This window comes from Notolepis coatsorum, assembly GCF_963971535.1.
Source record: "Notolepis coatsorum genome assembly, chromosome: 8".
Lineage (NCBI taxonomy): Eukaryota > Metazoa > Chordata > Actinopteri > Aulopiformes > Paralepididae > Notolepis > Notolepis coatsorum.
In genome coordinates, this window is record NC_140172.1 from 37,079,406 (window position 1) to 37,106,447 (window position 27,042).

Consider the following 27,042-nt stretch of genomic DNA (forward strand, 5'->3'; position numbering starts at 1 on the left):
GAAGCCTGTTTTTAGGATTCGAACTTCGGCAGGGTTTTTTGAACGGACCTTTGAACCATCGCTTTTAATCATATGAATAATTTTTCCGGTTCAGTACTGTCGAGTCTTGACTTTATATTACATTTACATTTTGTCATTTGTCCAAAGCGACTTACAAAGCGACTTACAAGTTTTGTACAACAAGACAGCAGAAAGGGTACAACTCTATCAGCTGAGTAACAGTGGCGAATCCTCATGGAAGCCAACGGAAGCCAGGCCTCCCCATTATGAAAATATGAATTAATATGAAATTATGAAATATGAAAAAAAAAAAAAATTATATAGTTTACAATAATAATAAAAAATCATTATTTTTCATCTGTTATAATTTTTTTTTAAATGTCTCCCTCTTCTCCTTCTCGCTCTCTCTAACACACTGTCAGACTCACTGTGCTCACTGCAGCAGAGGAGAGGCAGAGGGGAGCTGTCTTTCTCCAGCCTCCCACCATGTGATTCATGTATGTGGAGTCCAAAACCAATACTAGCCAATCAGATTCGAGCTGACTAAAGCCCTGCCCACACCTTAAAACGGGTCTTAAAGTAGTCTGGCCTCCTCTGCACATTTTCTGACGTCTGACGTCATCCCCTCGCGGGATTGATTGATTGATTGATTGAACATTTTATTAGCAGCAGGCACGTTCAGACTAATCCTGTATTCTATTATCAAACATTTACCACTTTATTAGCCACTTATTTTTCGCCGGCGGGACATTTATTGAGGACCAGCACAGCAAACCACTGTGGATAATATTATCTATCTGTCCAGGAGGCGTGAATATTAAAGGCAACCAACTTGTGTTCGGCTTTTCTCTGATTGGCCGCGCCCCCACGCGCAGGCAAGCGCAGTCGTCCCACGTCCCAAATGAAATCCAAGGAGCGCAAGCGAGCGGCAGCGCGGGCAACCAACTTGTGTACCATGGGCTGCTGTTCCAACGCACTTGTGTTGGGCTGCTGTTTCACTCGTGTATAAACAAAGCCCATACAGTTATGAAATGCGCTGAACTAGAAAGCGTAACGTTATTATGTTTCGCATTTTTAACAACCAACTACCAGATTCACTCGTGTATAAACAAAGCCCATACAGTTATGAAATGCGCTGAACTAGAAAGCGTAACGTTATTATGTTTCGCGTTTTTAACAACCAACTACCAGATTCACTCGTGTATAAACAAAGCCCATACAGTTATGAAATGCGCTGAACTAGAAAGCGTAACGTTATTATGTTTCGCGTGCGTTCCATTGATTAACGCCATTACCTGCTGTGCTGTAGGAAGCAGAGGTACAGTAAGTTACAGTAGGTGTAGGTTACATGTTTAATCAAAGCCCATACAATTTTTTAGATGAATGATTGTGGATATAATATAGAAAACACATCATTATGATATTGTCAGAGGGAGAGGCATGACTTCGCGACAGCCATATTAGACACTCACTGTACATCAGTGTGGAACTGTAACGTTATATGTTATTTCGCCCGTGGAGGCTGCTGAGCCTGAAGCGCCAGTGGGGCGACGCGGTGGTTTATCCCCGGCTTTCGTGCGCCGCCGCCGGCTTGATACAGCTTCAGCAGCAGCAGCGGCGGTGCTCTGTTGTAGGAAGCCCTTAAATGACAGCGGCGCGCTCTCATATTTTGCGAATGCATAAACTATATCTTAAATTATGGCTATGTGTCTAATATGGCTGTCGCTTATCAATGACTTCACGACAGCCATATTAGACACTCACTGTACTTCAGTGTGGAACTGTAACGTTATATGTTATTTCGCCCGTGGAGGCTGCTGAGCCTGAAGCGCCAGCGGGGCGACGCGGTGGTTTATCCCCGGCTTTCGTGCGCCGCCGCCGGCTTGATACAGCTTCAGCAGCAGCAGCGGCGGTGCTCTGTTGTAGGAAGCCCTTCAATGACAGCGGCGCGCTCTCATATTTTGCGAATGCATAAACTATATCTTAAATTATGGCTATGTGTCTAATATGGCTGTCGCTTATCAATGACTTCGCGACAGCCATATTAGACACATCGCCATAATTTAAGATATAGTTTATGCATTCGCAAATATGAGAGCTCTGTCATTGAAGTGGGTGGTGGCAGCATTACTAACAGTAGCGATTTTTATTGTTTTGTCATGACCAAACATAATCCCAACATAGATAGGAGGTGTACTGTATGTCAAATGTCGGTCATGTGGTGGAAGAGTTTAGTACAGTCACACAACAGAACACCGCTGTAGTACAGTCACACAACAGAACACCGCTGGTTCGACCAGCGCTCCTGCCGCGTCTCTCTTGCCGCAAGGGCGTGTGCTAGTGGATTGATTGATTGTGTGGCCAATCAGAGAAACGCTGAACGAAAAGCTGAACACAAGTTGGTTGCCTTTAATATTCACGCGTCCAGGAGGAGCAAGGACCAGTTTATTGACCAGGTAAGAAGCTGTTTCTACAGTAGATTGGATGCTAAGCTACTAACGTTATGGCTAGCTTGGATGCTAACTAACGTGATTGATTGATTGATTGATTGAAAACTTTATTAACAGATTGCAGAATGGGTACAATACAGTACAGCTCAATACACACAATTGTTAAGGGGATGCAGACCAGAGAAAGATGTTTGTCTTGTTTACATCAGGGTCCGCCATTTTCAATTCATATTGACATTTATGACATACACAATATACATGACATTTATGGCATAGGGACATATAGGTATTTAGTACTGATACATTTGTGACATATGCGGTATCCAAATATACAGTACTGTTACCCATAGATCCTGACAGAGTATATACATATGATGGGGAGGGGACTGTACATTAGGAGGGGGTGGGTGGGCGGGAGAGAAATATACATACGGTGGGGAGAGAATATATACATACGGTGGGGAGGAGACTGTACATTAGGAGAGGGTGGGTGGGTGGGAGAGAAATATACATACGGTGGGGAGAGAATATATACATACGGAGGGGAGGGGACAGTCTATTAGGTGGGGGTGGGGCTGTACAGTATGTATGTATGTAAGCCATACTGTACATGGTGACTGCTTGGTTTGACTGGCAGTGGCCGCCGAGCCATACTGTACATGGTGACTGCTTGGCTTAAGTAAAAAAAAATAAAAAAATTAATAACTTTTTTTTGGCATCCCCTATTATTTTACCCACGCGACGCCACTGCTGAGTAACAATGTTGATCAAAGTGTTGAGTACTATTAGTGTAGGTTAGTATATTAGGACAAGTGCATGACAGTAAGGTTAGTTAGGGTTAGAGTTTTATTTTTATTTTTTTTATTTCAGATAATGATTGAAGAAATGCGTCTTTAGGGGGCGGCTGAGTGGCGCAGTGGGCAAGGCGCTCGCCACTAACGCAGGAGATGCTGGTATCGAGCCCAGCTCTAGGCGTTGCTACCGGCTTGGCCGGCCATCATACTAACACAATTGGCAGTGTTAGAGGGTGGGAAAGCCGGTGGGTGGGGATTGGACGTTGTGGACAGCGACTCCTACAGGTCGGTTGGGTGACGCCGGCACAGCGGAAACAGGAAGTATCGGGGGCAGCGTAAGCCTCCCACACGTTACTCCTCGCCACTGAGAGTTTGAGCTGCTGCGGTGAAAAGATGCGACAGGCTGCCTCCTCGTGTACCGGATGATGATTTGAAGGTGCTGTCCGAGGGTCAGCAGACGGGGCGTCTGACTAACTCTGAGTTCATGAGTGACGTCACTGCTCGTCTATTGTACCTGCCCGAATCGCAGGGTAGTGATGTGAGACAACTGTTATTGTCATAGCCAATGTTGTTGTCTGATGTGCCTTCTAGAACGACCGTCCTGGAGCACGATGTTGATGTTGGGAGTGCGAACCCCATTAAGCAACACGCATATCAGTGTCCGGTGGCGAAGAGGGAGGTAATGAGGAAAGAGGCTCTGTACCTGCTGGAGAATGGGATGGCTAAACCTAGCCGTAGTCCCTGGAGCTCTCCTTGCCTTTTAGCTCCCAAGGCTGATGGATCTTCCCGTTTCTGTACTGATTACAGGAAGGTGAACGCTGTAACGGTGCCTGACTCATTTCCGTTACCCAGGATGGATGACTGCATAGATAGTATTGGTCCCGCTGTATTCATCACGAAGCTCGACCTCTTGAAGGGGTACTGGCAGGTTCCCCTGACAGAGCAAGCCTCGGATATTTCGGCGTTCGTTACGCCCAACCACTTTGTGCAGTACACCATCATGGCCTTCGGGATGAGGAACGCGCCGGCCACGTTCCAACGTCTGATGCACCTGGCGTTGGGGGGTGTGCCTAAGTGCAATGTGTACTTAGATGATGTGGTGGTGTACTCTGACACGTGGGCGGAGCACATTGCTGGCTTACAGGTGGTATTTGCACGTTTAGCAGAGGCGTCGTTGACTCTGAACCTCGCTAAATGTGAATTTGGTAAAGCCACTGTGACCTACTTGGGCAAGCAAGTGGGACATGGACAGGTCCGCCCAGTGGACGCGAAGGTCACAGCGGTCCTTGCATATCCAGCCCCTTCCACGAGGCGCGAGCTACGTCGCTTCCTGGGAATGGCTGGATACTACAGTTGTTTTTGTAGGAATTTTTCGGTGGTGGTAGCTCCCCTCACCTCGTTGTGTAGCCCTATTGTACCGTTTGTGTGGACCACGGAATGTCAGTGCACCTTCGAGGCTGCTAAATCCCTGTTGTGCAGTGCACCTGTTCTAGCAGCCCCTGACTTTGCGTCTCCTTTTCAGCTGGAGGTCGACGCAAGTGCTGCTAGGGCTGCAGCTGTGCTGTTACAGGTGGGAGAGGGCGACGTGCATCACCCGGTTTGTTACTTCTCTGTGAAGTTCAAGCAACATCAGCTTAACTATTCCACCATCGAGAAGGAGACGCTGGCGATGCTCCTCGCCCTCCAGCATTTTGAGGTGTACGTGGGGTCCAGCTCCATTCCGGTGCTGGTTTACACGGACCACAATCCGTTGGTGTTTTTAGCCCAGATGTATAATAGTAACCAGCGGTTGATGCGTTGGGCCCTACTGGTGCAGGGCTACAATATTGTCATACGTCACAAAAAGGGCGTGGACAATATTGTGGCCGATGCCTTGTCCAGAGGGTAGGTCTGGGGGTACTAATCTGATGTTGGTTGATAGGTAATAATGTTTTGCTCACCCATTGGGTTCGCTTCTATGGGGGGAGGTGTCACGTACGTGGGTTGTTCATTATCATTATTACCATATTTTTAACACCATGTAAACATCAGGTTAGTATGTAATATATGTTATGTTGTCTGTATGTGATGTGTGTCATCTTTGTATTCATTCCTTTTTCTTTCTCCCCTTCCCAGATGCCACTCGTCTCACTGATTGGGCTGATTGCACCTGCTGATTGCACCTGCAGATTGCACCTGCGGGCAGTCAGCCTGGGACAAGTGGTTATAGCCTGGGAGATGACACACATCCTAGCGCCTCTCTGTGTCAGTGACCAGGGTGTTGGAGGTTGCCTTTGTTCTGCCATTTACCACTGTGTGTGGACAATTATATATTGTGTTGGCCTTTGTGTGTTCCACTTCCACTGTTAGGTGGTAGGTTCATTTGGTTCACACTGTTGCTCTTGGTACTGGAGCTTCACTGTATTGTATTGCTGGTGTGCTTACCATGTAAGCTTGGTTGTGTCTTGTAGCACCAGTTATCTGTAATAATAGCCTTGATTATCTGTGTTTGTTGGCTGGGTGATTTTCCCAGTTTCTCCGTACCCTGTCGGGGTTTAGTTGTGTCTTATGACACTTCTGTTTGCTTAGGGTTTACCCCCTTTATTTAGTGTTTGTCTCATCATATTCTTGTTTGTTCTCCCCTTACCTTTTTCCCTGTTTGTCTATTTGTTGTGGGTTTTATTCCCCTCTTCTGTGTTATAATAAATATCATTTACTTTTTGGAAAACGCATTTGTTGTTTACTTGCCAAGCAGGACGCGTCAACATTTTAGGTAACCAACTTGTGTTCAGCGTTTCTCTGATTGGCCACGACGCCCATGTGACCGCGGCAGCGCGAGAGAGCGGCAGTGCGGAAATAGGCTGCATTCTATTGCCATGCTCTGCGACTAACTCTAATCTTAACCAACTCCGAAACAATGCCTAAACTTAACCCTAACCTTAACCAACTCCGAAACAATGCCTAAACTTAACCCTAACCTTAACCAACTCCGAAACAATGCCTAAACTTAACCCTAACCTTAACCAACTCCGAAACAATGCCTAAACTTAACCCTAACCTTAACCAACTCCGAAAGAATATTGCCATGCTCTAAGACAAACTCTAACCTTAACCAACTCCGAAACAATGCCTAAACATAACCCTTCTAACCTTAACCAACTCCGAAACAATGCCTAAACTTAACCCTAACCTTAACCAACTCCGAAACAATGCCTAAACTTAACCGGCGAAAGAATGCATGTTAAAAAAAAAGGAGGGATTCAAACTTGTCACCAACGCACCGCAGGATCCACAGCAAGGCGGTGAACCAGTTGAGCTAACCATCGATGTTAAAAGAGGGGGAATTACGGCTGCATAATGCCGCGTCGCCGCGGGGGGTGTGGCTAGACGCAAGTTGGTTACCTAAAATGATTAAGCTACCAGGACCTGCACTCACTGGACGGGCTGGTTTCATGTACTGTACAGCCCGCTCCAGGTATATTTTATATGGTCATCAGACTTTTGTACATGACACGGCCATTGAGGTATGATGTCAGCCATGTCAGCGCAGAGCCAGCCACTCCCGTTCCTGCGCGGGACACGAGGAGGATCTGATTGATTGATTGATTGAATAGTTTATTGGTTTAGAATGGAAAATCACACATATACATTGGATCACAATATGAAAACAGGTATACATTTTCTCCATTTACTAATAGGAGTTCATAAAACACAATAAAGCCATAGGCTTGTTTCCATTGTGGTCCTTCATCATTGGTGTCAGTGGATTTATGTACTGGTGTGTGGACGTGGGTGTTTGTAGTGTCTGTATGTCAGGATGTGTGGTATAAAAACAAAAAAATACATACAATAATATTCCATTTTATAGACAATAAAAGAATAAAAAAGGAACAACACATATTAAAACCCTTTGTTCACTACTCCCAGCTTCTGCTACTTATGATCCACCTCTTTATAGCTAATTTAAAAGTGGAGAAGGGGCTTATGGTCTTCAACTCCATTGGTAGGCTATTCCATTGTACTGCTGCTGAATATAGGAATGCGTTTTGGCCTATTTTCCTATTGCATCTCACTGGGACGATGTCTGTAGGGCTCCCCCTGGTGGCGTGTCCGTGTACATCCCTTACCATGTTAAAATATCCACTGAGGTACTGAGGGACAGTATTCCCGAGTATCCTATGTGTTATGTTGAGTTTTAAATGGCTTTCGTTTTTGCCAAGTAGTGCCTCTGTGACCGCAATGAGGGCCGTTTCTGTGGATTTAGACACATAGCACACATTTACGCATATAACGTAGCGTATATTACATTTACGCATATAACGTAGCGGACTGTACATATGCGCATATTGTTGTGGTAAAAAATGGTTAGTAAAAGTAGTAGTCTCTACTTACTGGTCACAGGAGTCTTCAATAACGTTTGGATGGTAATCCATTTTGCGCATATTGCTGTGGTCAAAAATGGTTAGTAAAAGTAGTAGTATCTACTTACTGGTCACAGGAGTCTTCAATAACATTTGGATGGTAATCCATTTTGTGAATGCATTTGTTGAAATAGCATCTTTGTGGGCGGCTGGGTAGCGCAGCGAACTAAGCGCCTGCCTACCACCGCAGAGACACTGGTATCGAATCCAGCTGTCAGCGGTACCTCCGGCTTGGTCGGTCGTCCATACTAACTAATTGGCAGTGTCAGCGGGTGGGAAGCCGGCGGGGGGTGTATCCTGGTCGTTGCAAACAGCGACTCCTACAGGTCTGCTCAGCGAGGGAGGGAACTGGGGGAAGTAGTGTGAGCCTCCCACACGTTACGCTCCCCCAGTGAGAGTCCTCGCTGTCAGGTGAAAAAAGAAGCGGCTGGCTGACTCCACGTGTATCGGAGGGGACATGTGATAGTCTTCAACCCTCCCTAGACTGGCAAGTGGGGGGCAAATGCGTGCAACGACCAGGAAGGGGAGGGGGGAATTGGCACAACGACTAAATTGGGATGGGAGAAAAATACAGAAAAAAGGACGAGAAAAAATAGATAAAAAAAAATAGCATCTTTGTTGGCAGACGGCTCCTGCTATCTTAACATTAGTAAGCTAAACCTGCATAGCGTGACTAACGTGCATAGCATTTTGATTCATTTCCTGATGTATGATGGCGACCCCTGTGTGTTCGTGCATGACTTTCGAATGATTGTAAACACGACATAGTACTGTGATATTCTGATATATATCACATTCTCACATATATTTTCTGTGTAAAATAAATAAATAAATTAATTATATATCTTATATAAGACAACTAACTAAAATGTGATCTCATTGGATGTGCCCTGACAATTAATGCTTGTATATCTTATCGTGTGTTGTCATGTTTGTTTATATGTTTGTTTAAAGAATAATAAAAAAAAAAAATACAAAAAAAAAAAAAAAAAAACGAAAAATTAAGAAAAAATAAAAGGTAACCCATTAATTAAGAGTGCCAAGGTAGCAAACGAAGGTCCGAACCTTTGAACGTTTGGGCTCAGCCCTATTATACAGTATATTACTGCATATCCCTATCCTCTGTGATTAATTTCATTCAGCAAACCTGGAACGATGTCTACACAATACATGAAGATGGGGCCTGCCTCGAACACCAGGACGGCATGTTGGATCCGGCCAACATTCATAGCACAGTGCTTAAGACTACAAGTCCTGCAGAGACTGTTCCAAGCTGTCACAGCAGAGCCGGTCACTTCAGCATTCTGATCTGCTACACTCACTCCACCAACCAGCTACTCTCACTCCACCAACCAGCTACACTCACTCCACCAACCAGCTACACTCACTCCAACAACCAGCTACACTCACTCTACCAACCAGCTACACTCACTCTACCAACCATCATCCTGAGCTGCTACACTCAAGAACTGTTGATAAGGACACACAAAGGCTGACACTGACTCGTATTGCCTTTGTGGGCCAAGTCATTAGTATGACTCTTCTCATCCCATCTGTCTAATTCCATAGTATGTGACATCTGGCCTACATTATGGAGCAGATGTCTCGTGGGACACAAGCCCCCACAGCTAGAGGTGCCGCAAGGCATCTTTCTGTCAGAGCCACATGTCACGCATCAACGCCATGCCCCGACACCCAGCGGTAAAATGGGTGAGTAACAAGGGCTGAGTCTTTTCAGAAGCTGCTGGGTCATGTCAGAACTGGCAATTGACCTATCTCAAACCCAGCCCTCTTTTCTTGATCCTCCGATCACAACTGTTTCTTCCCTCTGACAAACTCCCCAAGGGAGGTGACAGTTGTGATTGGAGGATCCAGAAAAGAGGGCATGGCTTGAATTCGGTTAATTCCCCTAGCATGACACTGTACCATGGTGTGCTTGAATATGCAACACTATACTTAGCATTAGCGTGGTTGACCGACCGATATGCAGAAGGGTCAACATCATGACATGTGATGTAGGAATAGTCTATAGGCCTAGAGCAGTTCATTCGAGAATTAACTAACATGAAAGAGGCATGATAAATGCAGCCGGTGACTTTGGCTGAAGGGAAATGTCAGCGATTAAGACCCACACCCATGGTGATTCATCTCATAGCTAAGGAGGGTGTCTTAATCATAGAAGTCTGCACACTAGTTAGTGATTTTCTTAATCATAGAAGTCTGCACACTAGTTAGTGATTGTCTTAATTATAGAAGTCTGCACACTAGTTAGTGATTGTCTTAATCATAGAATTCTGCACACTATAGTTAGTGATTGTCTTAATCATAGAAGTCTGCACACTAGTTAGTGATCCCATGCATGAACATTTATTTGTGTTACCGCCATGTAAATCCTTCGATTTGCAGATAGGAAATTTGCTGTGTGCGTGTGTGCGTGTGCGTGCGTGCGTGCGTGCGTGCGTGCGTGTGTGTGTGTGTGTGTGTGTGTGTTTTACGCCACAAATTTACACAAACAAGTGGCCCTTCTGTAGACAGAGGTTTTTGAACAGAAAACATTCCTATAATGAAAATCTTCCTTGGCAAGAGTACACATCCATAGAGCTGTCTGCTCAGTCTGGGTACCAGACCGGCGGCAACAGATTACAAGCTGCCATCGTCATACACACACACAGGCACACACACACACACACACACACACACACAGGCACACAGGCACACACACACACACACACACACACACACACACACACAGGCACACACACACACACGCACACACACACACAAGCACACACACAAGCACACACACGCACACCCATGGGCGCACGTGCATACGCACGCACAAGGGGGCGCACAAATACACACACACACACACACAAATGCATACACACAAATACCACGATATTACATTAGAATACTGTAATTCCAGGCATCCAAGCTCCCAGCAACCCAGCAGGAAAATGACAACCTACTCCCCATTCCCTTAGGACAGTGTGTGTGGGGGGGGGAGAGAGAGAGAGAGAGAGAGAGAGAGAGAGAGAGAGAGAGAGAGAGAGAGAGAGAGAGAGAGAGAGAGAGAGAGAGAGAGAGAGAGAGAGAGAGAGAGAGAGAGGAGACGGAGGGAGAGAGACAGAGGGGGGAGAGGGAGATGGAGGAAGAGAGAGAGAGAGAGAGAGAGAGAGAGAGAGAGAGAGAGAGAGAGAGAGAGAGAGAGAGAGAGAGAGAGAGAGAGAGAGAGAGAGAGAGAGAGAGGGAGACAGAGGGATTGAGAGAGAGGGGGGGAGAGAGGGAGAGTGAAAGTGTTACATAAACCCCAGGTGGCGGTTGTTGTCCTGGATAGCGTTAACACCAAGGGGCCTATAGACTGGTTTCACTGGAATTCTGTTGCTAGGGAACAGGAAATAAACTTGGGTCCATTTAGATTGTTTATGTTGTCAAGTTGAAACCGCTACATGGGCCCCCTGTATATGTGGGAACACACACACACAAAGTTGTGAAAACACACACACACATACATACAGTATACTGTACATATTTACATGTGAACACACACACAAATGTGGGAACATGCAGACATATACATACAGTATATATACTGTACAAATGTTACATGTGAACACACACACATGTGGGAACACACACATACATACAGTATATAAAATGTACACATTTACATATGAACACATACACACTTACTGTATACGCATGCATTGCATACTTCACACACATGCATATGGTAATATACACACACTCACGCATACTGTACATACATACATAGAGTGAAACACATACTGTATACATACACACAAACAATGACATACAGTGGAGACACGCTCATGCACACACTAAACTCTCCATCTCAAAGAAACACTCCCCGTACCTCCCTCATCCTGCCTGTGGGGGAGGTAAAGGAGAAGAAGAAGAAGAAGAAGAAGATAATTATAATGATGATCAAATCAAATCAAATCAAATTTATTTATAGGGCCCGACAACACACGTTAATGTCCCCATGGGCCGTACAGGTCTTCTTTAAACAGGTCAAGAAGACAACATAACAATAAGTCAAGAACAGAACAAGAACACCATAGGGTCCAAACATTTTTTAGATGAATGCAAATAAATGAAAGAATGCAAGCACTCCCAGACATACCCCACGCGAAGGTAAGGAAAAACTCACTAAAACCTAACAATAGGGAAAAAAGCTCCACAGGCAGTGTGGAGGAGAGAAACCTTAGAAGGGCCGTTCAAGGGGGGATCTCCCTTCTTAGATGTTGGTGATAGTAGTGTTGCAGACGGACAGTTGGTAAGCATGCACTCATGTGTGTGGTGAAACACAGATGAGTGCATGCAATAGCAACTGTACATTTTGAAAAATTAAAGATAGAGCTAATAGCGATAGCAACTGAACATTTTGAAAGATTAAAGATAGAGTTGATAGCGGATCTATTTGAGGCACAGGGGCGGCGCAGAGAGGGTCACGTCCTCCCCGTCTTAGTCACGGGACATTCAACACTCCGGTCGTTGCTCAGGGACAGCCGGAGACAGGGAGATAGGGGGTGGCGCAGAGAGGGTCGCGAACTCCCCGACATCATCGCGGGACATCCGGCACTCCGGTCACCACTACGAGACCTCCGGAGACAGGGGGGCACGCAGAGGGGGATGATGATGATGATGATGATGATGATGATGATGATGATGATGATGATGATGATGTTGTTTGTGATAATGGTGATGTGATGGTGAGGGCGATGATGATGAAGATGATGGTGGTGGTTATGATGTTGATGATGCAGATGAAGATGATGATGAAGAAGAAGAAAAAGGAAGAAAAAAATCGGTGTGTTCTAGAGATGTCAAAACACTCTTGAGAAAAGCACACACTCCGACAGCTACAGTATCCAGTAGACCTCCATTTGCCAGGGACCTTGAAGAGTATGATACTTTTCAGTGGCTGGGTGGCGCAGCGGACTAAGCGCTCGTCACCAACACGAGAGACACTGGTATCAAATCCAGCTGTCAGCGTTGCCTCCGGATTGGCCAGCCGTCATACTGGCTCAATTGGCAGAGTCAGCGGGAGGGAAGCCGGTGGGTGGTAATCTGGTCGTTGTAAACAGCGACTCCTACAGGTCGGTCAGGGCGCCTGCACAGCGAGGAAGGGAGATGGTGAGGGTAGTGTGAGCCTCCCACACGTTACACCTCACCAATGAGAGTCCGCGCTGGCAGGTGAAAAGAAGTGGCTGACTGAGGCCCCGTCCACACGAACGCTGGTTTTAATATAACCATGATTGTATGTGCGCAGTTGCACTGTTCGGCCACACACAACCGGGGATTTGCTACACTGCAACCGCGGTCTTTGAAACCGGTGGCCAGGGTGAAGTTGTGCGGTTTTGCAGTCGCGTGTGGGCATAGCAACCGAGGTTATTCCCAGTGTTTACAGCAGAGCTGTCGCAATTATTTCCCATGTTCACGGCAGACCGCGGGGTAGAGAGATTATAGCAGAGCCAACTACACCAGTGTTTACAGCAGTCCCAAGTAGCGTTATATGAAAATGATTGTAACAAACTTTTGTTCGAAACGTATCGTCTGTGTTGAAGAGTGTTGTGATCGACTGATCGTCTTGTCGCATTCCTGACCTGACGCTGAGAGTAAACATGTAGCTGCAGCTAAACTAAACTCATGTGTTGTCAAGTTATTGTTATAAGGAACCCAGTCCAGACTGCATCCCCTTAACAATTGTTTGTATTGAGCCGTATTGTATTGTACCCATTCTGCAATGTGTTAAATAACGTTTACATCCATTTCATATCGGTAACGTTACCACATTACGTTAGCATTTAAGCTATATACTATACATGGATATAGCCATTCACATTAGCATGTAGCTAACAACACCGGCGGTCTTTTGTGAGACTAAACTATCCGCTCTTGGTGGTAAATTGTGTTGCTGATGGTTTTGTTTCATCAACAAAATGAGAGGCAGAACACAGTGAATGTATCCGTTTGTTTATTGCAGTTTCTTTCTTTGCTGAAAATAATATGTTCCGTTGGCAAAATGATCCAGTCCAGCTGTGCTTCTAAACAGGAAGTTTACTTCTTCTTCTTCAGTGAATTAATGGCAGATCGCGACCCAACAGGAAGTTTAGTGAGCATACAGCCTTTTCTGATTGGTTGAAATGGCCTTCATGTCTGAACAACATCGCCGCCTACTGTTTTGGCATTGTACTAAATGTATCGGTTACTGGGTTCCCAACTCTGCCGTGAGTACGCAGTTATACACGGTTGTTCGCCTGTGTTCACCGTGTGGACGGAGTTTTATTTTTTCAAACTTCGGTCATATTAAATCCAAACCCTCGTGTGGACAGGGCCTGACTCTGCATGTATCGGAGGGGACATGTCAACCCTCCCTAGACCGACCAGTGGGGGGGCACATGCGAGCAATGACCAGGAAGGGGAGGCATGACTAAATTGGGATGGGAGAAAAACACAGAAAAACAGGAAGAGAAAAAGTGGATAAAAAAAATAGTATGATACTTTTCTGTGTTGAATTCAGTTTTTGTTGTGTTTTTTCTGTGAGGATAACGGCTGACAATGAACACAATGTAAATATTGATTGAAGACATGTCCTGCAGCCCAGGGCCCCGTTCCATGTACCGGGATAACCGAGTTAGCCGGATAACTTTAGCTGGATAACTGGGTTAGCCTGACTTTCCGATTTCATGTACCTGGATTTCCCAAATCACCATGACAACATATCCAAAGGTTTGAGCCTGCTCGAAAGCAGAGTTCAAGTTCAAGTTAGCCTGAACTATCGCCACGCCCCCGCAAAGAAGTGACAGCCCGTTTCCTGAAACTATTCCCACAGTCTACGATCTGCATTATACCATTCTGAATTACGTTTTTGTGCTCCATTCTTCCAGAGGGGGCTTTTGAAATGTAAAATAGACCCAAAATGCTGATATTAAATTCACTTTGTCCTAAATAATGCACGTTATATATACCGTGGCGACGGTGGCGCTCGCTCGTGCGATGTACACATGATGTGGTTATTTTAATTGTAACTGGGATTAAGATGTCTGATGAGATGCGCTGTTTGACGGATTTGAGAAATTGAATGAGCCGTTGACGTCACATTAATGAATGAGGATAAAGAGATAAACTTCATTCAAAACAACGGATATTCTAAACACGGGTCTCTCGTTCATTAATGTATAAACAATGAATTTATCCCATCTGGCCCAGTGGCCCAGCGGTAGTGCTCATGCCTGCCAATTCAGCGACCGGGGTTCAAATCCCCGTGTTTCCAATATGATTTTTTTGAATATAATATTAATGATTATACGCCAAAGTAGCCTGGTTTTAAGTTAAAATATTATAAATCTACATGCATTGAGGATGTCATTCTTTATATAGCTCTCAACGTGCACCAAATTGAATTATTCCTATATTGCAAAAAGAAGGAAAAGACTAGGGCCTTGAACCCCGGTCGTCCGTGTGAAAGTCAAAAGAAGAACCCGTTACACCACAGAGAAGATAAGTAAAAGATTGACTATACATCAATCAATGGGTAAGAGAGCCGTATCGTAATTCTGTATAACAGTTAACTAATAATTTTCGCTAGCAAGATCTCATTTGATTATTCAATCCAGCAGGCAAGTTTAAAGAAATATAATCTGATTGATTGAGGTAATGAGGGACTTAGAATTAGCCTATAGATAACGCATTTAACTTGTCGGCGAGGCGATTGAGCCTATTGCAATCTGTCAATAAAGTCTTAAATCAATTAATCAATCAATGCCGTTGAGAATCAGGGTCTCTGCCATCGATACGTGCTGGCTTTCCACCTAAAACGGGAGCGCGCATCTAGCCTGACTTGAGCCTGACTCTCAAGTCTGGCTTGAGTTAACGAGACTGAATCCTCCTTTGTGAAACAGGAAAATCCCGGCTTTGAACATCGGGTTAACTGAAGCTGGATAATGGACATGTTGATCGACTTAGTTGAACCACGTACATGAAACAGGGCCCTGCTACTGGTATACTGTTGCTTTAATGCAAGGTGTCTTGTAATGAGTGTGGTTTCTTCTGTGATGTATTCATTATCTCTGTGTGAACACACACACGCACGCACACACACACACACACACACACACACACACACACACACACACACACACACACACACACACACACACACACACACACACACACCCGCCCACCTCTACCTCTGATTGGCTTACCATGACATTTTACTCAACCTCAGCCAATCGCGCACTGCCCACTAACCAAGGAAAAAAAGTATTGCTTCTCGGCGCATAGTTCTGTCTGATGAAAAAAACAGCTTCAATCATAGTAACGCGCCGCATTTTTTGGCAGTAACGGTAACATCGTTATTAAGATTGGAAGAGTAATGATTACTCGTTACTGAAAAAACTAACGCCGTTAGTAACGCCGTTATTTATAATGCTGTTATTCCCATCACTGGATGTCACAGTATGATGTCATAATCAAACATTCTAGAACATTTGTGATGTCACAGTATGATGTTATAATAGTACATTCTAGAACATTTGTGATGTCACAGTATGATGTCATAATCAAACATTCTAGAACATTTGTGATGTCACAGTATGATGTCATAATAGACATTCTAGAACATTTGTGATGTCACAGTATGATGTCATAATAGAAATTCTAGAACATTTGTGATGTCACAGTATGATGTCATAATCAAACATTCTAGAACATTCGTGATGGCACCGTATGATGTCATAATAGAACATTCTAGAACATTTGTGATGTCACAGTATGCTGTCATAATAGAACATTCTAGAACATTTGTGTACAGTATATATTCAACAATTCTCTCAGCAGATCTCAGATCTCAGAAGACAAGTGGGATCACTTGTTGTTTCCGGCTACTTGTCTGTAAGTTTGAATATATTCTGTAGATACCATTTTAAAATCACCACATGGAAAAGTAAACAATGTCCTGTACAATCCTTAATGAGCTGCGTCTGGAGGGAAGGCTCTGTGATGTGGTTATTAAAGTCAACAGCACTGAGTTGAATGCCCACAAGGCCCTCCTGTGTGACTGCAGTGACTATTTCAGGTAAGTTTAGCTTGGTTCAGGTTAGCTTGGTTCAGGTTAGCTTGGTTCAGCTCAGGTTGGTTCAGGTTAGCTTGGTTCAGGTTATCTTGGTTAGTAAACAGATACCATACTGTACTTTTACTGTAAACAGATACTATACTGTACTTCTACTGTAAACAGATACTATACTGTATGTCTACTTTAAACAGATACTATACTGTGCTTATACTGTAAACAGATACTATACTGTACTTCTACTGTAAACAGATACTATATTGTACTGCTACTGTAAACAGATACTATAATGTACTTCTACTGTAAAAATATACTATACTTCTACTGTGCTAAGACCCTATACTTCTACAGTGAACATATATTACTACACAGGACAGAATGTTGCTTACTGTTTACTCATCAGATATCTCTATACTCTGCGTCCCACAGAGCCCTCTTCACTCGCTGGAGCGACTCAAAGAAAGCAGTCTACAGTATCCCTGGGGTGTCCCCGGGTATGATGCAGCTCATCATAGAGTACTCATACACACGCTTTGTGCTGGTGACAGCAGAGAACGTGGAAGAGCTTCTGGTGGCTGCAGACCAGCTTCTCGTCACTGGCATAGTAGGAGTGTGCTCTGACTTCCTAGAAGGCCAGCTGTCTCTGGAAAACTGTGTCGGCATCTGGAGGTTCGCGGACATCTACAACTGCCCTGACCTGAGGCGCAAGGCCCATCTCTTCATCGTGTGCCACTTTGAGGAGATGCTGAGCGTCTCACAGGAGTTTGTGGAGCTGTCCCCGCAGCAACTGGTGGACATCATCGAGAGGGATGATCTGAACGTGAAGAGCGAGGAGACAGTGTTCGAGGCCGTCCTCCGTTGGATCGACCACTCCCGTGACGAGCGTAAAACACACATCCCTTTGCTGCTGCCCAAGGTAACTAATTGTATTACTGTGCATTACATTAAAACAACACTAGTACAGTGGTTCTCAAACATTTGGGTCCAAACTGTTCCCTAGCAACAGAAACCGTCTACAACCGATGTCTAAGTTGTACCCGCTGTCTGCTTGTCTCTTCCCAGGTTCGCATGGGCTTGATGAGGCCTGACTACTTGCTGAACAACGTCCAGAACAACCCTGTGGTGAGGGACAGCCACGACTGCAGGCCCCTCATCCTCAGTGTCCTGAACCCCCCTGGCTCCGACAGGCTCCCAAACCCCTTGATGCACCCACGCCTGCCCCAGGAGGTCCTATTGGCCATCGGAGGCTGGAGGCACGGCGGTGGCGGCATCCTGACCATGGAGGCTTACGATATCCGAGCCGGTGGATGGATGGACGTGAGCGTTGAGGGGGAGAGTCCCCGGGTCTGGCATGGCACCGCTTATCTCCACGGTCTGGTCTACTGCGTCGGCGGCGGCGTCATAAAGGCTCTCAAGAGTGTGCGCAGGTTCAACCCCGTCACTCGCAGCTGGCTGCAGGCGGCTTCCATGCACTCATGCCGCGGTGGACTCAGCGTGGTCGTGTTGGACGGCTGTATCTACGCCATGGGAGGGTTCACCGGACACGTGGTACTGAACACCGCCGAGCGCTACGAGCCTGAAACCAACCAGTGGACAGTGATCTCACCCATGCTGGAGTGCAGGTGCCGCGCCGGGGCAGCAGCCCTCCAGGGCAAGGTGGGTGGAACTGAGGGACACAGGGTGCTAGATGAACACAAGGAACGTTAGATCAGAAATCAGAAATGTCTTTATTGCCAAGTAAGCTTGCACATACAAAAGATGTGTCTGGGTCCTTTGGTGCATCAACATTAACAGACAATTAAAGTAGAATGGAATCAAATGGAATATATAAACTAAATTAGAATATTCTTTCTTATTACAGGTTTACATCTGTGGTGGAGTGGGTCTGCTCACAGCTGAGTGCTACAGCCCAGACACCGACCAGTGGACTCTGATCGCCCCCATGAGCAGCAGGCGTTGGGGACTGGGAGTCGCTGCATACGGAGGACATGTCTATGTGGTAGGTGCACACGGAGACAAATGCTTTATACTAGATATTTTATAGATATGTATCATTTGACTTTCAATGCTTCTGTGATGCCCTCATTTCCCTAAATGGATTAATACAGTGTCTGCCTGCCTTAACCACACACTAAAACATTCCTCTCATGTGTCCTGTCCTCAGGTGGGAGGGGGGGACAGTAGAAACATCCTGCGTAGCGCGGAGGCCTACAGCCCCTTGACTGACTCCTGGCGCGCCCTGCCCAACATGCTCACCCCCCGCAGAGACTTTGGCATCGCGGTGCTGGACGACCTGCTCTTCGTGGTCGGAGGCGACACTGATGGCTTCAGAACCATCTCCAACGTGGAGCGCTACGACCAGAGCAGCGACAAGTGGACTGTAGCCGAGGACATGGAGACCAGGCGCTGTTACCTAAGCTGCTGCATAATGCATGGCTTGCCATTTTACATGAGCCAGTACGCTGCTCCCCGTGGAGGAGAGGGGGAGGAGGAGGAGGAGGAGGAGGAGGAGGAGGAGGAGGATGAGGAGGAGGAGGAGGAGGAGGAGGAGGAGGAGAAGGAGGAGGAGGAGGAGGAGGAGGAGGAGGAGCAGGAGGAGCAGGAGGAGGAGCAGGAGCAGGAGCAGGAGGAGGAGGAGGAGGAGCAGGAGGATGAGGAGGAGGAGGATTAGGAGCAGGGGGAGGAGCAGGAGGAGGATTAGGAGCAGGAGGAGGAGGATTAAGAGGAAGATGATTAGGAGCAGGAGGAGCAGGAGGAGGAGGAGAAAGATGAGGAAGAGGAGGAGGAGGAGGAGGAGGAAGAGGAGGAGAAGGAGCAGGAGGATTAGGAGCAGGAGGAGGACGAGGAGGAAGAGGAGGATTAGGAGCAGGAGGAGGAGGATGAAGATGATGATTAGGAGGAGGAGGAAGATGAAGATGAGGAAGAGGAGGATGATGAAGATGATGAAGAGTATGATGAGGAGGAGGAGGAGGAGGAGGAGGAAGAGGAGTGCTAACGATACTGTGTGAGTGTAGTCCGCCTGGCTGTCTGTGATTCTCCAAGACACAGGCTGAGGACACAAGAGTGTGTCTGTGATTCTCTGATAGATAGGGTGAGGAGAGTCTGATAGATAGGGTGAGGAGAGTATCTGATAGATAGGGTGAGGAGAGTCTCTGATAGATAGGGTGAGGAGAGTCTCTGATAGATAGGGTGAGGAGAGTCTGATAGATAGGGTGAGGAGAGTATCTGATAGATAGGGTGAGGAGAGTCTCTGATAGATAGGGTGAGGAGAGTCTGATAGATAGGGTGAGGAGAGTCTCTGATAGATAGGGTGAGGAGAGTCTGATAGATAGGGTGAGGAGAGTATCTGATAGATAGGGTGAGGAGAGTCTCTGATAGATAGGGTGAGGAGAGAGTCTGATAGATAGGGTGAGGAGAGTCTCTGATAGATAGGGTGAGGAGAGTATCTGATAGATAGGGTAAGGAGAGAGTCTGATAGATAGGGTGAGGAGAGTATCTGATAGATAGGGTGAGGAGAGTATCTGATAGATAGGGTGAGGAGAGTATCTGATAGATAGGGTGAGGAGAGTCTCTGATAGATAGGGTAAGGAGAGAGTCTGATAGATAGGGTGAGGAGAGAGTCTGATAGATAGGGTGAGGAGAGTCTCTGATAGATAGGGTGAGGAGAGTATCTGATAGATAGGGTGAGGAGAGTCTCTGATAGATAGGGTAAGGAGAGAGTCTGATAGATAGGGTGAGGAGAGTCTCTGATAGAGATAGGGTGAGGAGAGTATCTGATAGATAGGGTGAGGAGAGTATCTGATAGATAGGGTGAGGAGAGTCTCTGATAGATAGGGTGAGGAGAGAGTCTGATAGATAGGGTGAGGAGAGTCTCTGATAGATAGGGTGAGGAGAGAGTCTGATAGATAGGGTGAGGAGAGAGTCTGATAGATAGGGTGAGGAGAGATTCTGATAGATAGGGTGAGGAGAGAGTCTGATAGATAGGATGAGGAGAGTCTCTGATAGATAGGGTGAGGAGATAGTCTGATAGATAGGGTGAGGAGAGAGTCTGATAGATAGGGTGAGGAGAGTATCTGATAGATAGGGTGAGGAAAGTATCTGATAGATAGGGTGAGGAGAGTATCTGATAGATAGGGTGAGGAGAGTCTCTGATAGATAGGGTGAGGAGAGTCTCTGATAGATAGGGTGAGGAGAGTCTGATAGATAGGGTGAGGAGAGTCTGATAGATAGGGTGAGGAGAGTCTCTGATAGATAGGGTGAGGAGAGTCTGATAGATAGGGTGAGGAGAGAGTCTGATAGATAGGGTGAGGAGAGAGTCTGATAGATAGGGTGAGGAGAGAGTCTGATAGATAGGGTGAGGAGAGTCTCTGATAGATAGGGTGAGGAGAGTATCTGATAGATAGGGTGAGGAGAGTATCTGATAGATAGGGTGAGGAGAGAGTCTGATAGATAGCGTGAGGAGAGAGTCTGATAGATAGGGTGAGGAGAGTCTCTGATAGATAGGGTGAGGAGAGAGTCTGATAGATAGGGTGAGGAGAGAGTCTGATAGATAGGGTGAGGAGAGTCTCTGATAGATAGGGTGAGGAGAGTATCTGATAGATAGGGTGAGGAGAGTATCTGGTAGATAGGGTAAGGAGAGAGTCTGATAGATAGGGTGAGGAGAGAGTCTGATAGATAGGGTGAGGAGAGAGTCTGATAGATAGGGTGAGGAGAGTATCTGATAGATAGGGTGAGGAGAGTCTCTGATAGATAGGGTGAGGAGAGTATCTGATAGATAGGGTGAGGAGAGTCTCTGATAGATAGGGTAAGGAGAGAGTCTGATAGATAGGGTGAGGAGAGAGTCTGATAGATAGGGTGAGGAGAGTATCTGATAGATAGGGTGAGGAGAGTATCTGATAGATAGGGTGAGGAGAGTATCTGATAGATAGGGTGAGGAGAGTCTCTGATAGATATGGTGAGGAGAGAGTCTGATAGATAGGGTGAGGAGAGTCTCTGATATATAGGGTGAGGAGAGAGTCTGATAGATAGGGTGAGGAGAGAGTCTCTGATAGATAGGGTGAGGAGAGTATCTGATAGATAGGGTGAGGAGAGAGTCTGATAGATAGGGTGAGGAGAGTCTCTGATAGATAGGGTGAGGAGAGTCTCTGATAGATAGGGTGAGGAGAGTATCTGATAGATAGGGTGAGGAGAGAGTCTGATATATAGGGTGAGGAGAGTCTCTGATAGATAGGGTGAGGAGAGAGTCTGATAGATAGGGTGAGGAGAGTATCTGATAGATAGGGTGAGGAGAGTCTCTGATAGATAGGGTGAGGAGAGAGTCTGATAGATAGGGTGAGGAGAGAGTCTCTGATAGATAGGGTGAGGAGAGAGTCTGATAGATAGGGTGAGGAGAGAGTCTCTGATAGATAGGGTGAGGAGAGAGTCTGATAGATAGGGTGAGGAGAGAGTCTGATAGATAGGGTGAGGAGAGAGTCTCTGATAGATAGGGTGAGGAGAGTCTCTGATAGATAGGGTGAGGAGAGAGTCTGATAGATAGGGTGAGGAGAGAGTCTCTGATAGATAGGGTGAGGAGAGAGTGATAGATAGGGTGAGGAGAGAGTCTGATAGATAGGGTGAGGAGAGTATCTGATAGATAGGGTGAGGAGAGTCTCTGATAGATAGGGTGAGGAGAGTATCTGATAGATAGGGTGAGGAGAGTATCTGATAGATAGGGTAAGGAGAGAGTCTGATAGATAGGGTGAGGAGAGAGTCTGATAGATAGGGTGAGGAGAGTATCTGATAGATAGGGTGAGGAGAGTCTCTGATAGATAGGGTGAGGAGAGTATCTGATAGATAGGGTGAGGAGAGTCTCTGATAGATAGGGTAAGGAGAGAGTCTGATAGATAGGGTGAGGAGAGAGTCTGATAGATAGGGTGAGGAGAGTATCTGATAGATAGGGTGAGGAGAGTATCTGATAGATAGGGTGAGGAGAGTATCTGATAGATAGGGTGAGGAGAGTCTCTGATAGATAGGGTGAGGAGAGAGTCTGATAGATAGGGTGAGGAGAGTCTCTGATATATAGGGTGAGGAGAGAGTCTGATAGATAGGGTGAGGAGAGAGTCTCTGATAGATAGGGTGAGGAGAGTATCTGATAGATAGGGTGAGGAGAGAGTCTGATAGATAGGGTGAGGAGAGTCTCTGATAGATAGGGTGAGGAGAGTCTCTGATAGATAGGGTGAGGAGAGTATCTGATAGATAGGGTGAGGAGAGAGTCTGATATATAGGGTGAGGAGAGTCTCTGATAGATAGGGTGAGGAGAGAGTCTGATAGATAGGGTGAGGAGAGTATCTGATAGATAGGGTGAGGAGAGTCTCTGATAGATAGGGTGAGGAGAGAGTCTGATAGATAGGGTGAGGAGAGAGTCTCTGATAGATAGGGTGAGGAGAGAGTCTGATAGATAGGGTGAGGAGAGAGTCTCTGATAGATAGGGTGAGGAGAGAGTCTGATAGATAGGGTGAGGAGAGAGTCTGATAGATAGGGTGAGGAGAGAGTCTCTGATAGATAGGGTGAGGAGAGTCTCTGATAGATAGGGTGAGGAGAGAGTCTGATAGATAGGGTGAGGAGAGAGTCTCTGATAGATAGGGTGAGGAGAGAGTGATAGATAGGGTGAGGAGAGAGTCTCTGATAGATAGGGTGAGGAGAGAGTCTGATAGATAGGGTGAGGAGAGAGTCTGATAGATAGGGTGAGGAGAGAGTCTCTGATAGATAGGGTGAGGAGAGTCTCTGATAGATAGGGTGAGGAGAGAGTCTGATAGATAGGGTGAGGAGAGAGTCTCTGATAGATAGGGTGAGGAGAGAGTCTGATAGATTGCGTGAGGAGAGAGTCTGATAAATAGGGTGAGGAGAGAGTCTGATAGATACAATGAAGACAGAGCGGTCAGACTATTAACACTAGCACAGCCATGGAGAAAATGCCACTAATTCCCACCAGGAACGGGTCAGACGACCCGACAGCTTATATGAGAAATATGAGAAAAATAAACAGTGTAAACTATATAATTACCTCTGAATATAAAAATGTGAGGTTTACCACAATGAAATGTAGGTTTGAGTGACATAAAAAAAATTATTAAAGGGGAACTATTTTACTATTTCATTCACTATTTGGACACTTTTACACAATTCCTGTGAGTCTATGGAACACCTCTGTACGTTTTTCTTTTTTTAATTATTATTCATTGTTTTGTATTTCTAATCAAGTACTCAAAAACAGCATTTTTCTACCTCCACTGTGTGGCCTGGTGGCAACAAACAGAGGGGGCGGGCGTTATTATGCAGCTGAGAAACCTCTGACATCACAGATATGCACATTTTCAGATGACTCAGTTCAGTGAGGGTGAATATTGTGAGAGGAGAATTGGAAGAATGCGCCAATATGAGAATTAGAGACATAGATCCTATTAATATAAGTCCACATAGCTAGGCAATAATGCTAAACACTTAAAAATGCCATTTATAAGATAGTTCCCCTTTAAAAAAAAAGAAGAAAAAAAGAATTTATAATTTTTTATTTGATTTTTTTGGATGGAAGAGCCACACATTGACGGGCAAAGAGCCACATGCGGCTCGCGAGCCACGGGTTGGCCACCCCTGCGCTAGACGCTCGCAAAGTGCTGTGACTTTTTGTCTGTTCCAACGGCCCATATGTGGAATAACGTTCTAATTACATTTTCCTGAAGTCATTTGGAAATTTCAGAAACCGTGCCAGATAAAACGGGTACTTTTAGGAAAAGTCATTGAGTGACAGAGCTGGAGCTCGACCGAGTGATGAGGACACATTTATTGAAAAGGCCTAGGGGTCATGTGACCCCTTGTCGGCTGTGCTAGTGTTTTAACCAAAAGAGAACCTAGAGCGGTTCAGAGCGGTCAGAACTGTTTTATTTCGGCCCTTGGTCCTGGAAGGACCTCCAGAAACGTCTCAAACTGGCCTCTCCGATCTCCTTGTGTTGTTTTGAACTAAAAATATCGGAAATCATTTCCACCCGCTGCTCCTGCTTTGATGTTGATTTTTTAATTCTGGTTGATTGCTATTGTTTTATTGTGCTTGTATTATTCTTTTTAAACTGAATTAAATTTTTCATTTTAAACTTTGGTTGTATGGTAGTCTACTGTATGTGTATTGTGTCTTGTTATGTATGTGTATTGTCATAATTTGCGGTCGCCTTCTTGGCCAGATCACCCTTGAAAAAGAGACCAATGGGTTTTTATTTCTGGTTAAATAAAGGTTTGATGATGATAATTTGTAATGCGCTTTACAATTGCGGGGCAAATCTCAAAGCGCTACAGTTAAAAGAACATACAAACTAGCAAGAATAAAGGAAGAAAGAATAAAAATAGGTAAGACTAAACATAGAATAACATAGAGAAACATAGAATAAATAAAACTGAACTATCCCATTCACGCTACTCCTGAACGATATAACGACACTACCCGCGTCCGTACAACTAAAAAGGGTTGTCCTAGCGGGCGTCACAGCAGCGAAGAAGCTAATAGCATTGAGATGGAAGGAGCCTGAGAAGCTCACAGTGATTAACTGGTCCCTAACACTGTTGGATGTGATTTATCTTGAGATATCCACGGCGCGGGTGATTGGGGTGGGGCAGGCTGGTATTGACCTGTGGTTTGCAACAGCTGAGAAGGTCAGGACCGCTGTGTGCGGCTGAGCGGGGTTGAGGTGCTTGTTCGGGGGAGTCCGGCGGTCTCGTGGGAGGGGGAGGAGGAAATGTCTTGTCTGTCTTGTCTTTTGTCTTGTCCTTCTTAACTTTGACTGGGGGAATTTTATTGGGGGGGAGCTATTTAGCTATTTTGCTATTTCTTCACTGTTTGGGCACTTTTGCACGGTTCCTGTGAGTCTATGGAACACTCTGTAGGTTTTTGTTTTTCGAAAAGGTTCATTGTTTTGGTCGTGTACTCAGGGGCAGCGTTTTTTCTACCTCAGGATCTTAAGCCGTTTTGAGGCTGGGCTCCAACCACTGTGTGGCCTGGTGACAATTGCCACATTGTTATGCAGCTGGGAATCTCTGACATCACTGATATGCACTTTTTGAGATGACTCAGTTTGGTGAGGGTGAGGGATGTGAGGGGAATTGGAAGAGTGCGCCAATATGAGAATTAGAGACATAAGTCTTATTGATATAGAGCCACACGGCCGGGAAACGGTACTGAATACTGGGAAAGGCCAATAGTACCCCCTTAAAATTAAAATGTTGTACTCTGCTTTTATAAATTGTTATTTCTTTTATTATTATTGTTCTGTTATCTCCCTGTGAAGTTTTGAGTATTGTTATTATGGTTATTGTATTGTGTTGTCTTGTTTTCATGTTAAGTAATAATAAAAAAAAAAATTGATAAAAAAAAAAGAATAAATAAAACTGATGAAAGAAATTGGTAAAATTGGTAAAAGAACATGGAGCTGATCATTGATGATGATGATGATGATGATGATGATGATGATGATGATGATGATGATGATGATGGACTCCCCATGCTGGCCTGTATCTGTCAAAAAACATCCAACCAATACGTCCCTCCTACATAGACCGCAAGTTGATTGATACAAACTGAACTAAAAATAACAAAGCACTGTCTAGAGGCTAGACATCTCTAAATCGCACCGTTTTGTTGATTTTGATTGAGAAAATTGGAGAGGAAAGGGACAAAATAAAGAAAACGTACTTTCACACACACAGGGAAAAGCTTCGTTGACGACCATATTTAGTCATCATTTCCGCTGACAAAATTAACACTGCTGGAGACATGAGACGCATGAGTAGACGGCACCAGATGGTCGCCTACATCCAGACTCCCAGACTGTGAGGAAAGGACCACAACTCTCCTGGATCTGTGTCCACCACATTTGACTGATATTTCTGTGCAGATGTACCATTTAGTACATTATTATATGTGTTATTGAATGAGAAGAAAATTACAAGTGAGTAATTATCCTAACCACACCGTTAGTGTCTGATAGCCTCAAGGAACATAATATATAAAGTCCAGTTCATTTTAAAATTACGGGAAAGAAATCATTGGATTAATTCAATAATTGTAAAATGCCCCGTAAAGGAGTCCTGACCCACTTCCAGAATCTAAGGAGCTCATTTGGAAAAGGTTATGGACCAAACAACATTTTAAAGTTAATCTTGCTAAATTTAACATGGGCTCAAATAAAGGGTCTAATAATATTGGCCCCACTAGAAACACCACTCTAAAGGGGACATTTTAAAGAGAGAAACAATGTCCACCCTCTAATGAGGACACG